The sequence below is a fragment of the Nerophis ophidion genome, linkage group LG13 (assembly GCF_033978795.1).
Source record: "Nerophis ophidion isolate RoL-2023_Sa linkage group LG13, RoL_Noph_v1.0, whole genome shotgun sequence".
In the NCBI taxonomy this organism is placed as follows: Eukaryota; Metazoa; Chordata; class Actinopteri; order Syngnathiformes; family Syngnathidae; genus Nerophis; species Nerophis ophidion.
The window spans coordinates 35,097,384-35,113,890 of NC_084623.1; positions in this window are offsets into that span (position 1 = coordinate 35,097,384).

Below are 16,507 nucleotides of genomic sequence, written 5' to 3' on the forward strand. Positions count from 1 at the left end.
GTCTTGCTTAAATAAGCAGGGGCGTCCATGAAAAAGACGGCGCTTAAATGGTAGCATATGTTTTTCCAAAACCTGTATGTATCTTTCAGCATTAATGGTGCCTTCATAGATGTGTAAGTTACCCATGTCTTGGGCACTAATGCACCCCCATACCATCACAGATGCTGGCTTTTGAACTTTGCGTCGATAACAGTTTGGATGGTTCGCTTCCCCTTTGGTCCGGATGACACGATGTCGAATATTTCCAAAAAACAATTTGAAATGTGGACTCTTCAGACCACAGAACACTTTTGCACTTTGCATCAGTCCATCTTAGATGATCTCGGGCCCAGAGAAACCGCCTGTATTTCTGGATGTTGTTGATAAATGGCTTTCGCTTTGCAGAGTAGAGCTTTAATCTGCACTTACAGATGTAGCGATGAACTGTATTTAGTGACAGTGGTTTTCTAAAGTCCTCCTGAGCCCATATGGTGATATACTTTAGATATTGATGTCGGTTTTTCATACAGATCCGTCCAAGGGATCTGAGGGCACGGTAATTCAAAGTTGGTTTCCGGCCATGATATTATGGACCGTAAGTGTCGAAATCCCTAAATTTCTTGGAATTCCACTTTGAGAAACGTTGTTCTTAAACTGTTTGACTATTTGCTCACGCAGTTGTGGACAAAGGGGTGTACCTCGTCCCATATTTTCTTGTGAAAGACAGAGCAGTTTTTGGGAAGCTCTTTTTATACCCAATCAAGGCACCCACCTGTTCCCAATTAGCCTGCACACCTGTGGGATGTTCCAAATAAGTGTTTGATGAGCATTTCTCAACTTTATCAGTATTTATTAGCACCTTTCCCAACTTCTCTGTCACGTGTTGCTGGCATCAAATTCTAAAGTTAATGATTATTAACAAAAAAAAAAATGTTTTCAGTTTGAACATCAAATACGTTGTCTTTGTAGCATATTCTACTGAATATGGGTTGAAAATGATTTGCAAATCATTGTATTCCGTTTATATGTACATCTAACACAATTTTTCAACTCACATGGAAACAGGGTTTGTATATTTATATAGCCCTTTTCTCTAGGACGTTTACATAGTGAAACCCAATATCTAAGTTACATTTAAAGCAGTGTGGGTGGCACTGGGAGCAGGTGGGTAAACTGTCTTGCTTAAGGACACAACGGCAGTGACTAGAATGGCGGAAGCGGGAATCGAACCTTGAACCCTCGAGTTGCTGGCACGGCCACTCTACCAACCGAGCTATGCCTCCCCAAAAATCATTAAAAATGAAAGTCAGCAGCCGATATTGACAGTAAAAAGTAGTTGTCGCAATTGTTAGATATAACTTCAAACCATAACCAAGCATGCATCAATACAGCTCTTGTCTCAAAGTAGGTCAGGAGTCATGACCTGTCACATCACACCGTGACTTATTTGGAACGTTTTGGTGTTTTCCCGTGTGTTGTGTTTTAGTTTTTGTCTTGCGCTCCTATTTTGGTGGCTTTTCCTGTTTTGTTGGTATTTTCCTGTAGCAGTTTCATTTCTTCCCTGGGCGCTAATCCCTACATCTGCTTTGTTTTTTTTGCAATCAAAACTATTCAAGTTGTTGCTATGCTTTTTTGTGGGGACATTGTTGATTGTCATATCATGTACGGACGTACTTTGTGGACTCCGTCTCTACTCCACATGCTGTGAGTCTTTGCTGTCCTCCAGCATTCTGTTTTTGTTTACATAGCAGCCGGTTCAGTTTTAGTGTCATTCTGCGTAGTCTTCCCTAAGGTTCAATGCCTTTTCTTAGCGGCACTAGCCTTCTGTTTATTTTTGGTTTAAGCATTAGATACCTTTTTACCTGCACACTGCCTCCAGCATGTTGCGATATTGAGATCACGACAAAGCAACTAGTGACCAGCTGCCACCTACAGATATGGAAGAGTATTACACGGTTACTCTGCCAGGCTGCAGACAGAATAGACACTCAACAACGGCACATTATTTAAATACTGGTTTGCAAAAAAACACTGTGGAAGACTGTTGCTTCCGGGTTCTCCGGACCACCAGGGATAGACATGACAGGCTTCGTTCACTTTTGACAATGCTTTATTTTTCAATAAATCCTTTTTGCTTTCCAGCAATTGTGTGTCTTTTCGCAAACGTCTTTCTGCTTTTCAGCAACTATCCGTCCGTCTCTCTCTCCCGCCGCATCCCGACTGCGGCCTTTTACAGAGCGACAGGTGATTAGACAAACACTTTCAGCCGTGTCATCCAATCACCTGTCGCCAAACTCGAGGCCGGCCCTGCCACACTCCGCTTCCTCGCAGGCGCACAGGCCACGCCCATCACATACCTCCACCGCCCGACTCAGGCCGGGACTCCGTCCAGCCGCACCAACTCCCCCCCCCTCCTGGAAGAGAGCGGGACAGGAAGTCGGCCACAGCCATCTGTGCACCCGGTCTGTGGATCATTCTGAAGTTGTAGGGTTGTAAAGCTAGATACCAACGGGTGATCCGCGCGTTGGCATCCTTCATGCGGTGGAGCCACTGGAGGGGTTTGTGGTCCGAGCAGAGGCTGAATGAGCGCCCCAGGAGGTAGTATCGGAGGGCCCCGACCGCCCACCTGATGGCGAGGCACTCCCTCTCTACTGTGCTGTACCTGGCCTCCCTTTCAGACAGCTTACGGCTGATGTAGAGGATGGGACGGTCGACGCCCTCCACCTGCTGGGTCAAAACAGCTCCCAGTCCTCGGCCCGACACGTCAGCCTGCTGACAAAACGGGAGGGAAAAATCAGGCATGTGTAGAACCGGCTCCTCGCAGAGGGCCTTCTTAACTTCTTAACCCTCTCAAACGCCTGCTGGCACCGCTCCATCCACTGGACCAGATCTGGGGCAACCTTTCGGGTGAGGTCAGTTATTGGGCTGGTCAGGTCTGCAAACCGGGGGATAAATCTCCAGTAGTACCCCGCCAGACCCAAAAACTGCCTCACCTCTTTGTTCGTCTTGGGGTTTGGGCAGGCTGCAATTGCCGCTGTTTTATCTACCTGCGGCCGCACCTGCCCCCCTCCCAAGTGATACCCCAAATACTGTACTTCCCTCCGGCCAACTGCACACTTCGCCGGGTTGGCGGTGAGCCCCGCCTGCCTCAGGGACTTGAGCACTGCCCCCACCCGCTGCATGTGTTGTTCCCAGCCGCTACTCTGGATGAAGACATCATCCAGGTCGGCGGCCGCGTATGCAGCGTGAGGTCGCAGCACCCGGTCCATGAGGCGCTGGAATGTGGCAGGCGCACCGAACAAGCCAAACGGAAGTGTGACAAATTGGTACAAACCTTCCGGAGTGGAAAAGGCCATTTTTTCCTTGGACTCTGGTGACAAAGGAATCTGCCAGTAGCCCTTGGTCAAATCCAGTGTCGTGAAAAAACGAGCAGTGCCCAACCGATCCAGGAGCTCGTCGACCCGAGGCATGGGGTACGCGTCAAATCGTGATACTTCATTCACCTTGTGGTAATCCACACAGAACCGCACAGACCCATCTTTCTTCTCTACAAGAACTATGGGGCTACACCAGGCACTGTGGGATTCTTCTATCACCCCCAATTCCAGCATGGATTTTAATTCCTCCCGAACTATTTTTCGTTTGTGTTCGGGGAGCCTGTATGGCCGAGAGCGCACCGTAACCCCCGGGCTGGTCTCGATATGATGCTGGATGAGATTCGTGCGGCCGGGCCGAGGGGAGAACACGTCAGAGAAGCGCCGCTGCAGCTTAACAACATCCGCTTTCTGCGCTAACGTGAGCCGGTTATCACAGTGGAGAGGAGAGGGAGGGACAGAGCGCGGGATCTCTGGTCCCAACTCCTCCTCCTCTCTCACTACCGTTACCATGGAGACAGGCTCAGCCTCCTTCCATGCCTTCAACAGGTTTAAATGGTAGATTTGCATGTCTCCGCCCCGGTCCGAGCGTCGAACCTCGTAATCCACATCCCCCACTTGCTGTGTGACCTCAAAGGGTCCTTGCCACTTTGCAAGTAATTTTAAGCTGGATGTTTGGAGTAATACAAGGACTTTTTCTCCCGGTGAAAATTTTCTTAGCTTGGTCCCCTTGTTATACGTGCGCTGTTGTCGTTCCTGGGCACGGAGCAAATTCTCACGTGACAAGTGCGCCACCATGTGGAGTTTTGCTCGCATATCCATAACGTACTGCACTTCATTTTTGCTGGAGCTTGGACCTTCCTCTCAACTTGCTTTAATTACGTCCAACACTCCGCGTGGTTTTCTGCCGTATAACAGCTCGAAAGGCGTAAAGCCAGTGGAGGATTGGGGTACCTCCCGCATCGCAAACATGAGGGGATCAAGCCATTTATCCCAATTTGGTGTGTCCTTGTGCGTAAACTTACGGATCATGGTTTTTAAGCGTTTTTTTTAGTCGCTCCACCAGCCCATCCGTTTGTGGCTGATACACGCTGGTGCGGATCGCTTTAATTCCCAATAATCTGTACAGTTCCTTTATCGTGCGTGACATAAAGGACGTGCCCTGGTCAGTCAAAATCTCTTTCGGGAGTCCAACCCGGGAAATGACCTGAAACAGCGCTTGCGCTACACTCTTTGCAGAGATGGAGCGCAGCGGCACTGCTTCAGGGTAGCGCGTTGCGTAATCCACTAGGACTAACACAAAGCGAACCCCCCGTGAGGTTGGGTGAAATGGTCCGATGAGGTCCATCCCAATTCTGTCGAATGGGACCTCCATGAGCGGCAATTGGCGCAAAGGGGCCTTCGGGGTGGCCGCTGGGTTCACCAACTGGCAGTCCGGACAGGCAGCACACCAGGGGCGCACGTCTGCCCGGATGCCCGGCCAATAGAACCGGACCATGACCCGATTGAGTGTTTTATCATACCCCAAATGTCCAGCCATTAGATTAATATGCGCCGCCTGGAAAACCATTTCCCGGCTGCGTTTCCGCACCAACAACTAGGTGATTTCCTCTCCTGTTTGAGTGTCACGGGTCACTCGGTATAATCTATCTCTCATAATGGAGAAGTGAGGGAATACCCGCGCTGTTCGGCTGACCTTCAATGTAATCTACTTGGTCCCAGGCCGCACGCAAAGTTTCGTCTTGAGACTGCTCGAGGGGAAAATCGTCCGTAGGACGCCAATAGGGGGCCGGGGAGGCTTCCCGCGACGCATCCGCCGGTCCCCGCTTGGCAGTGTCGGATGGCCCCGCCACGCCACTGAAAACTGCGCAGATACTCCCTTTTCCTACGGTCTGTGAACTCACCCCTACGCATTGTGTCAGTAAGCGCCTAAACCCCGGCCAATTTGTGCCCAAAATTACGGGGTGCGAGAGGTGCATACTTACAGCTACCTCTACCCTATGCTTTTGGCCCTCGTACCAAATTTCTACTGGCACCATCGGGTATTCGTGCACATCCCCATGAACACACCTGATTTTAAGCCGTGTTGCATGCCTCAAAGCCTAAGGGTCGAACCAGGTTCTGGTGGATCATGGTCTGCCCGCAGCCCGAATCCACCATCGCCTGGTATGTACTCCCTTGTATCATTACCTTGATACCGTACGTCTCACCCGGGTCGGGGAAGGGCACTGAAGGGCCGGGCACTGAAGGGCCGGCCACCGCGGCCGCGCGCCCCACCTCCACCTGCTGAGGTCCCTGACGCGCGCGACCGGGCCGCCCACGCCTCCAGCACGCCTGCCCAAGCATTTGAGGGACCATCTGCGCGGGAGATGTTCTGGGGACAGCAGTCGGGACCTGCGGGGAAAGAACAGACGGGGAGTCATGCGGGTGAAGGCGGGGAATGTGCAGCGCTCTCTCCTTTTCATGTTGCGCGCTCCGTCCGTGCGCCGTTGGTGCGGGTTGCGTCTCGCGGTGGACAGCCAGGTGATCCTCAGCGAGGGTCACCGCAGCTGCCAGGTCACGTGGCCGGTGGTACCGGACCCAGTCGGCCGTCTTTTTCGGGATCGCTTCCAATAGCTGCTCCCGGATGATCTGATCCAGCAGTCTGCTCTCTCCCTCTCCTGGCTGCAGCTAGCGCGTCGCTGCCTCTTGGAGCCGCTGGCAAAAGGTGAATGGCCGGTCCTCCTTCCCCAGACACATGGATCGGAACCGGCGTTGATATTCTTCAGCGGTGCCTCCCGTCTGGTCCAGCACCGCCCTCCTCAGGTCAGTGAAGCGCACCCTGGATGCTGCCGGGAGGCTGAGCGACGCACGCTGCGCCTCACCTGTCAGGAGCGGCAAGAGCCGCACACCCCACTCTTCCTCCGGCCACGCGCATGCTATCGCCGTGGCCGAAAAAATGTCCAGAAAGGCATGGGGGTCCTCTTCATCCCTCATGCGGTGCATGGCAACGGCCGTTGGCCCTGGCCGTGCCCTGTCCATCTGGTCCGCCAATGCCCGCAGAACTCGGCACTGTTGGCGGTTGCTCGCTGCCACAGCGGCGAGCACACTTGCTAGATTTGTCGGGGGGTCGTCTTCCCCTGCCTCTGGTGATCCTGCCAGATTGGGCGCCAAGTTGTGGAAGACTGTTGCTTCCGGGTTCTCCGGACCACCAGGGATAGACATGACAGGCTTCGTTCACTTTTGACATTGTTATCACCAGGAAGGATGAGATCACCTACCTAGGTTCCATTCTAGAGGCTAATCTTTCCTGTGATAAAATGGCAACCAAGGTGATCAGAAAGGTCAACCAAAGAACGAGATTCCTGTACAGAATCTCCTCTCTGGTCAACAAAAGCACCTTGAGGATTCTAGCGGGAACTCTCATTCAACCCTTCTTCGATCACGCTTGCACCTCCTGGTACCCCAGCACCTCCAAAACCCTCAAATCTAGACTCCAAACATCCCAGAATAAGCTAATCCGGTTACTTTTAGACCTCCACCCCAGATCACACCTCAATCCAACCCACTTCTCCAAAGTGGGCTGGCTCAGGGTGGAGGACAGATTAAAACAACTTGCACTGAGCCTAGTCTATAAAATCCGCTACACCTCCTTGATACCGAAGTACATGTCAAATTACTTCCTTAACGTAAATGACCGCCATAACCACAACACCAGGGGGAGCTCCACAAACCACGTTAAACCCAGATTTCGATCTAACAAAGGTCTTAACTCATTCTCTTTCTATGCCACATCAATGTGGAATGCACTCCCAACAGGTATAAAAGTAAGTGCATCTCTATATTCCTTCAAAACCGCTCTAAAACAACACCTCCAGGCAACTTCAACACTTTACTAATACCCTCCTCCATTCACATCCCATCTTCCCGGATTATAAACAACTCAAATGTACTTCTAATGTATATACTTGTTCTTATGCTATCTGAACTCACTATGTTCTCTGCTGGCTGTACATATCCTACTAAGTAAGACCTACACTGTTTCAATGTCCACATTTCTCTGTTGATGCAATTGTTGATGACTGAAGTTCTGATATCAACCAAAGCTCCTAATCCCACCCCCCGGATTGTAAATAATGTAAATAACTCAATGTACATCCTATGATGATTAACTTGTGTGATGACTGTATTATGTTGATAGTATATATTTGTACCATGAATTGATTAACGTGGACCCCGACTTAAACAAGTTGAAAAACTTATTCGGGTGTTACCATTTAGTGGTCAATTGTACGGAATATGTACTGTACTGTGCAATCTACTACTAAAAGTATCAATCAATCAATCAACAATGCTTTATTTTTCAATAAATCCTTTTTGCTTTCTAGCAATTGTGTGTCTTTTCGCAAACGTCCTTCTGCTTTTCAGCAACTATCTGCCCGTCTCTCTCTCTTGCCGCCTCCCGACTGCGGCCTTTTACAGAGCGACAGGTGATTAGACTAAAACTTTCAGCTGTGTCATCCAATCACCTGTCGCCAACCTCGAGGCCGGCCCTGCCACACCCCGCTTCCCCGCAGGCGCACAGGCCACGCCCATCACAAACTCTTTTAACTCAAATAGGTGAAATGACACAATCACCAGTGGTTGAAAAACACTGTCCTAGTGGATGATGAGTATTGGAATAGGCAACACAAACGTTCATTAGTTGGAAAAAGATATACAAGCCAACAACAAATGTCTAATACAGAGAGCAAAAATAAATCGTTTTTTTTTCAGGAGGATATAAAGTATACTTTTTAAAACCTCAAATACCCCCAGGAGTACTCGTACCCTCATTTGAGAAACCGATGCTTGAAAAACATGCATATACAGTATTTTTATGAGTGACTCTTTCGCATATCACAGCCATGATTATGCCAAGTTGCAACACTCTGAACTTTTTCTGCATATTCTTATGCATATTTCGCTCAGAGGGAAAGCCAGGGGTCTGTTTGGCTTCCAAAAATCCTTAACTGGTAATGGAATCTTGGTGTCAGCGTGACCAGATTGCTCTTGACATCCTCCGCCCTCCCCTCGTCCTTTAATTCCTTCTTCCTCTCTCCATCTCTGGTCCATTTGATGACTCAGGAAAAACGGCATGTGGAATTAAGTGGATGTGAAGATGCGGATTAAATGGAAAGTAGGGTAGAAATTAACAGGGAGTGATAAGCGAGCGCGTGCCTGGGTGTTAGGGCGGTGATACATGGAGGTACTGACATGTTTTCTCTGATCAGGGCTTGAGACGTGACAGGGCGGGAAAAAAAAAAAAAAAAAAGTTCGGCCTGGAGGTGAACACAGGCGGTGCTTTGATTTTGTCACACTCACTCACAGACGTTTAGGAAAACACCTCCGGGTGAACCAGCTCCTCCTCGCTCCTTCTTCCTCTACAAAAGTAACTTGCAGACAACCACAATGTGTCCTACAGCATATACTGTATATATATATATATATATATATATATATATATATATATATATATATATATATATACATATATACAAAAGTATTTAGTCAGCCATCGATTGTGCAAGTTTTCCCACTTAAATTATGGTGGAAAATAAGTATTTGGTCAACCATTCCAAGCTCTCACTGATGGAAGGAGGTTTTGGTTCAAAATCTCACGATACATGGCCCCATTCATTCTTTCCTTAACACGGATCAATCGTCCTGTCCCCTTAGCAGAAAAACAGCCCAAAAGCATGATGTTTCCACCCCCATGCTTCATAGTAGGTCTGGTGTTCTTGGGATGCAACTCAGTATTCTTCTTCCTCCAAACACGACAAGTTGAGTTTATACCAAAAAGTTCTATTTTGGTTTCATCTGACCACATGACATTCTCCCAATCCTCTGGTCTATCATCCATGTATCCATTATGGTTAAAATTCAACTCACCGTGTTTGGAGGAAGAAGAATACTGAGTTGCATCCCAAGAACACCATACCCACTATGAAGCATGGGGGTGGAAACATCATGCTTTGGGGCTGTTTTTCTGCTAAGGGGACAGGTTGATTGATCCGTGTTAAGGAAAGAATAAATGGGGCCATGTATCGTGAGATTTTGAGCCAAAACCTCCTTCAATCAGTGAGAGCTTGGAATGGTTGACCAAAAACTTATTTTCCACCATAATTTACAAATAAATTATTTAAAATTCATACAATGTGAATTCCTGGATTTTTTCACATTCTGTCTCTCACAGTTGAAGTGTACCTATGATGAAAATTACAGACCTCTGTCATCATTTTAAGTGGGAGAACTTGCACAATCGGTGGCTGACTAAATACTTTTTTCCCCCACTGTACATATATATATATATATATATATATATATATATATATATATATGTCAGACAAGGACTTGGACTTGGATTGTTTCTTCGATGCAGAGAATATTTGGGATGAGCCAGACGTGAATGTGAGTACATATTTATTGATATTCTAACAAAACTACACAAAAAGGCAAACAAAGGGTGCGCACAGTGGTGGGGAACAAATACTTGGCTACAAAAACAAATAACTACACGAAAGGCTGTAAACTAAAAACGTGGAACAAAAAAAAAAACTTGCGCTGTGTCATGAATAACAAACCAAATACTTGCACTGAGGCATAAATCCAAAACTTACGTGGCGTGGTCAAAAACGAACAGCAAGGCATGAAGGTTGGTACATGGAAATGTGGGTAAGGTAGGTAGGTAAAGTTGCCAGGACGAAGACAGAAACAGAATGGCTTAAATAGTGACTGTGATAATGATTAGCAGGTGTGAGAACTGAGGACCGGGGCGTTACTTGAGGGTAAGGTGAAAATCAAACAGGTGTCATAAAAACCAACACAAACCAGGAAGTGCAAAAACAGAACTAAGTGTCCAAAAAACCAACCATAACATGACCAAACATGATAAACGCAGAACATGATTCATAGGCGTGACAATAATAGTATTTGATATTAATACACATGCTTATATTAATAAATATACAAATACAAATGTGATATACAATTAAATAAATAATTTGCATAAATAAACGCATATTTTTAAGTATATTTTTGAGTTTTGAAAATATATACAAATAACATTCCTAAATATAAAAATGTGAAATACAAATAAATCAAGAATTTGTATAAATAAACTTGTATTTGGAAATATATTTTTGAGATTTGAATATAAATATGCTTGATTTTGTATCTTTATTTGGCGCTGCAGCCAGAGCGGTCTGGGTCACGGAGCATTATACGCAATACATGCAAAATGCCCGGAGTTTTCTGCAAAAAAAAAAAAAAAATCCACGTCTTTACAGAGAGAATGCACAAAGGGCCTGAGCGAGCTAACGTTAGCATTGTATTAGCTAATGCCAATTTATCCAGTTAATCTGAAAGACCGTGCTAGCTACTTATTTAATTGTATCAATGCCGTTTAATGACCTTGTCCGGATGTAAATACTGATCTCTTATCAGTGCAAAGTGTGTCAAATCATCCCAAAAGTCATGACGTAATATGACCCTCCTTAGTGTGCTTCTGATTGGCTTGCCAGTGTCTGACCAATGTCTGTGACGCAGACCGCTCTGGCTGCAGCGCCCTCTGCTGGTTGTTTAGGGGAGTGTGTAATTCTACATTTATTCATGCATCTGGTTTGTGGTAGGAATGTCTCATCGACACAAAAAGCAAAAAAGTGATCCACATATGCAAATTCAATACAAATAAAAATACAAAATCAAGCATATTTATATTAAAATCTCCAAAATATATTTACAAATACACGTTTATTTATAGAAATTATTTATTTATTTGTGTATCACATATGTATTTGTATTTTTATGTTTACTAATATATGGATATGCATTAATATTGAGACAATTCTACCTCCATAAAAGCACATCTTCCATCTGTTATATACAAGAACAAAAGTATCAAGTTATTAACAATTCCAATGCATTCGCATCGTCACATGTTTAACACATTATCTTGTTGAGCTGCTCGGCTATCTCTGAGCACTCGAGTGTGTCAGCGTTTCACACGGACTGTGACCGACTACAATAGCATTCAGTCGACTGAAGACCTTCTTCAAGGTCGATTGAACTTCTATCCGTGCATTATTTTCCTATTATGGACCATCCTCATGAGGTCACAAGGTCCACATCACACCCATGCAGTTCTACAGTTACCCTCCTTGCAGTCACACTGCACGCATTCATGCAGGGGTGTCCAAATTGTGTCCCCAGGGCCCATTTACATCCCGCAGCTCATTTTTAACAGCCCCCGCCACTTTCTTTAAATACTATTTATAACAATAAAAAAATAAAATGGAAAAATAAAAAAACTATTTAAAACTGTCATTGCTCAAAAAATAATATTCAATTAATATCAGTGTTCAATATGGGTTATTGACCTATTCAAAGATCCAATTACTTCACACCAAATATTACACTTTTATATTTTGTGGGTTTTCCATAAACAAAAAAGTGAATTTAGTTTGACAGAAACGGCATAAAACGACTTTGAAAAAGTTATAAAAACTTATAATCAATGAATAGATGTAAAGTCTTGTTTTTAACACCTTTATGAATGTGGCCCTTTTGGGTCCCTAATCATTTTAGTGGGACTTTTTTTTAAACGGTCACTACTGAAAAAATAGTAATGAATCAAATACAGTGTTTAATATGAATTATTGATCTATTCAACGATCCATCTTTTTCACATCAAATATTCCATTTGAAATATTTTTGGGCAAAAATATTGTATATTTTGTGGGTTTGCCATAAAAAAACTAATTTTCTTTCACAGAAAGGGCATAAAAAGGCCATGAAAACAATTATAAAAAATGATATTCACTAGGTGGATCTAAAGTCTTGTTGTCAACAACTTTATGAATGTGGCCCTTTTGGGTCCCCATAAATTTTAGTGGGACTTCTTTATTAAAAAAAAATGTCATTACTCAAAAAATATAAATTAATATTGAATCAATGTTGTTATGAATAATTGACCTATTTAAAGCTTCAATTACTTCACATAAAATAGTCCACTTTAAAATACTTTTTGGGGAAAATGTTGCATATTTTGTGGGTTTGCCAAAAAAAAAAAAAAACGAAAAATGACAAAAAGGGCAAAATAAGACCCCGAAAAAATTATAAAAACTTATAATCAATGGACAGACCTTAAGTCTTGTTTTAACACCTTTATGAATGTGGCACTTTTGGGTCCCCAATAATTTTAATGGGACTTATTTAAAAAAATATATATATTGTCATTACTCAAAAAATAATAATGAATAAATGAATGAATCATTGTTGTTATGAACTATTGACCTATTTAATGCTCCAATTACTTCACATCAAACATTTCACTTTGAAATAAACATTTTTAACACATTTCCTATGTGAAAAAAACTTTTCACATAGGAAATGTGTTAATAATATACATACAGTATGAAAAAAATACACCAACAGACACCAAAATGCATCAATTAAATTTGTTTCAATCAGCCCCTTAAGTCATCCAGCAGCTATAAAATTATATTTCTGGATGAACAATATTTGTCATATTTTTCCGGGACTTTTCACACTTGCTTAGTAAGAACAAAAAATAGCGTTTGCATGTGAGCTTTATCATGATAAATCAAACTGCGTGTGCAGAATAAATGGTTGCATCTTCTCCCAGTTTTGTGTGCGTTCAGTTGATCAGCTAACATTCTGTATATTCATGAAGACAGAAACACTAAATGGATTGTGCTCTGTATTCTGCTCACTGTCACGGTGCATGCGCAATCCTGCATGTCATCTGCTTCCAGCTCTTCCGGCACCTCCGCTAGAAGCGCGCCAGGACACGCCGCTGCTTGCATCGCTGCCACGCACCGCTGCCACGCACCTGCAAGGCTGCAGGCAATCACAAATCAGCGCACTGGGTCGAATGAAAAAAGACTGCATAAAGACCAGCGGACCCTAAGATCCAGTGCCGGAACGTAGTTCACTCCTCGTAGTAAGCATCCCGTCTCTGGCTTCCCTCCTGCGTACTTGCTCTTGCTCTGTGTCTACCCTGTGCCCGTGTCTTATATCCTCTGTATTCCCCGCAGTGTTTCCCCTGTTTCCCGTGATCTGTGTGCATTGACTTCCCTCTGGATTCCGGACTGCCTCCCTCGATCCTCGACCCCTGCTTGGACACAGACCTTGTTCCTTCTCTCCAGCCCCTGGCCCCTTGCTTGCCCACTGACTGCCTTCTCGCCTTGACCCTTTGGTCTGACGAAGGATCCATCTAAAGCACACTTCCAACAAACTCTGGTAACATTTACATTGTTAATTCTAGACATCATCTTGCATCATTCACATTTAGTAGTATACACACTCCACCACTTCATCAAGATCGAGTTCAATAAACCTATTGAACCTACCCCTTCCGATGTGTGGTCTCCTTCCCCCGTCGTACGTAACACTCACTAAAAAAAACACAGTCCACTGTGTAGTAGATCAACTTTGCTTATGCTATCAAGTTTGCACATGTTTTAGTACACGCTAACCTTCAGTAGTTTAGGCCCTGAGTCGTCACACACACTAAGTCAATCCAATCCAATCCAATCCACTTTATTTATATAGCACATTTAAACAACAATAACGTTTCCAAAGTGCTGCACAGCCATGTTAAAAACAATATTATGCTCCACCAATGACTGAATAAAACAAAAAATGAATACAAATAAAACCAATAAAAACAATATAAAAACAAATATGATTAAAAACTATTTTAAAGGGTAAAATCAATTAAAACAGTAAAATAAAAATAAAAGTGTATAAAAAACACAGAGGACAACAGAGGACAGAGGACCGCACAACTCACGTAGTGATAAAAGCCAAAGAATAAAAGTGGGTCTTAAGTCAGTATGAATTGGGGTGGCGTGCGTGAGCTCGCAGGCGCTTGTTGCTACCATACCATCTTTTTCCACAGAAGAAGCCATCAGGTTTAGTTTGAAGAACTATTTACACAATTAAAATAGTATAAATATATTCAAATGTTCTGCTGAATGAATAATGTGACTACCAAGATGGAGGATTATAAACATATGGGTCTGGGCTAGTTTTTGCCCTATCCCTCACTTAAAGGCCTACTGACACCCACTACTACCCACCACGCCGTCTGATAGTTTATATATCAATGATGAAATATTAACATTGCAACACATGCCAATACGGCCTTTTTAGTTTACTAAATTGCAATTTTAAATTTCCCGGGAGTTTCTTCTTGAAAACGTCGCGTAATGATGACGTGTACGCAAGACGTCACGGTTTTTTAGGAAATATAAGCGCTGCACACACACACAGCTAAAAGTCGTCTGCTTTAACGGCATAATTATACAGTTTTTTGGACATCTGTGTTGCTGAATCTTTTGCAATTTGTTCAATTAATATTGGAGAAGTCACAGTAGAAAGATGGAGTTGGGAAGCTTTAAGCTATAGCCACACAAACACACGGTGATTCCTTGTTTAAAATTCCTGGAGGTGAAACTTTACTATGGATCACAGCGCGGTCAAGCGAACATGAATCACGACAAAATGTCAACCAGCAGGTTTCGGTGAGAAAATTGTGGTAAAAAGTTGTTCTTACCGGAGAAAAGCTGAGCTTGTGCCGTCCATACAGTTGCCGTCGACTCCCCTGAGACACTGTGCGTCAACACACCCATTGACAAACCCCTCCGACTATCAGGTACTATTAAACTCACTAAAACAGTAGCAACACAATAGAAAGATAAGGGATTTCCCAGAATTATCCTAGTAAATGTCTCTAAAAAATTCGGAATCCGTCCCAATGCAATCGCGATTTTTTTTTTAACTTTTTTTTTTCTAGTCCGTCGCTATTAATATCCTGAAAGTCTAATCGTTCATCCTCGCTCAAATTAATGGGGATATTGTCGTTTTCTCGGTTTGAATAGCTCTTTTTGTTGGAGGATCCCATTAAAATCAACGTGAATATGTGAGGAGCCCCCACACTTGTGACATCATCGTCTGCGACTTCCAGTAGAGGCAGGGCTTTTCTCTTAGCACCGAAAGTTGCAAACTTTATCGTGGATGTTTTCTACTAAATCCTTTCAGCAAAAATATGGCAATGTCGCGAAATGATCAATTATGACACATAGAATGGACCTGCTATCCCCGTTTAAATAAGAAAATCAAATTTCAGTAGGCCTTTAAAGCGTGAGTGAATAATGCGTGAAGGATGCACTAAGGACCTGATGAATCTGAAAGAGAAATAGATACTGTATTATCTGCGGGCAGCACGGCGAAAGAGGGGTTAGTGCGTCTGCCTCACAACACGAAGGTCCTGAGTAGTCCTGGGTTCAATCCCAGGCTCGGGATCTTTCTGTGTGGAGTTTGCATGTGAAGTGAAGTGAATTATATTTATTTAGCGCTTTTTCTCTAGTGACTCAAAGCGCTTTACATAGTGAAACCCAATATCTAAGTTACATTCAAACCAGTGTGGGTGGCACTGGGAGCAGGTGGGTAAAGTGTCTTGCCCAAGGACACAACGGCAGTGACTAGGATGGCGGATGCGGGAATCGAACCTGCGACCCTCAAGTTGCTGCCACGGCCGCTCTACCAACCGAGCTAAACCGCAGTCCTCCCCGTGACTGTGTGGGTTCCCTCCATGTACTCCGGCTTCCTCCCACCTCCAAAGACATGCACCTGGGGATAGGTTGATTGGCAACACTAAATGGTCCCGTGTGTGAATGTTGTCTGTCTATCTGTGTTGGCCCTGTGATGAGGTGGCAACTTGTCCAGGGTGTACTTCGCCTTCCGCCCGAATGCAGCTGAGATAGGCTGCAGCACCCCCCGTGACCCCGAAAGGGACAAGCGGTAAAAAATGGATAGATGGATGGATTGCGTATTATCTGCTCACAGATGCGACCTGGTGGTTATTTGAGGACACTGCAGCTTGTCGTGGTTCATCCCACTCCAGAATAATTCCGTCTCAGGCAGGGATCCTTCAGGAATGAGGCAAATATACAACTTTACCAACTGTACAAGCTCAAATACGCCTCCAAAATGTATTTTAGCCCAAAGGGAATGTTATCAGACTTTTACAATCAAAGTTCATGTATAAGAGCTTGTCTTGTAAGAAGGATAGGTGCATGGATTTTACTCACAATAACATTTTTTAAAAG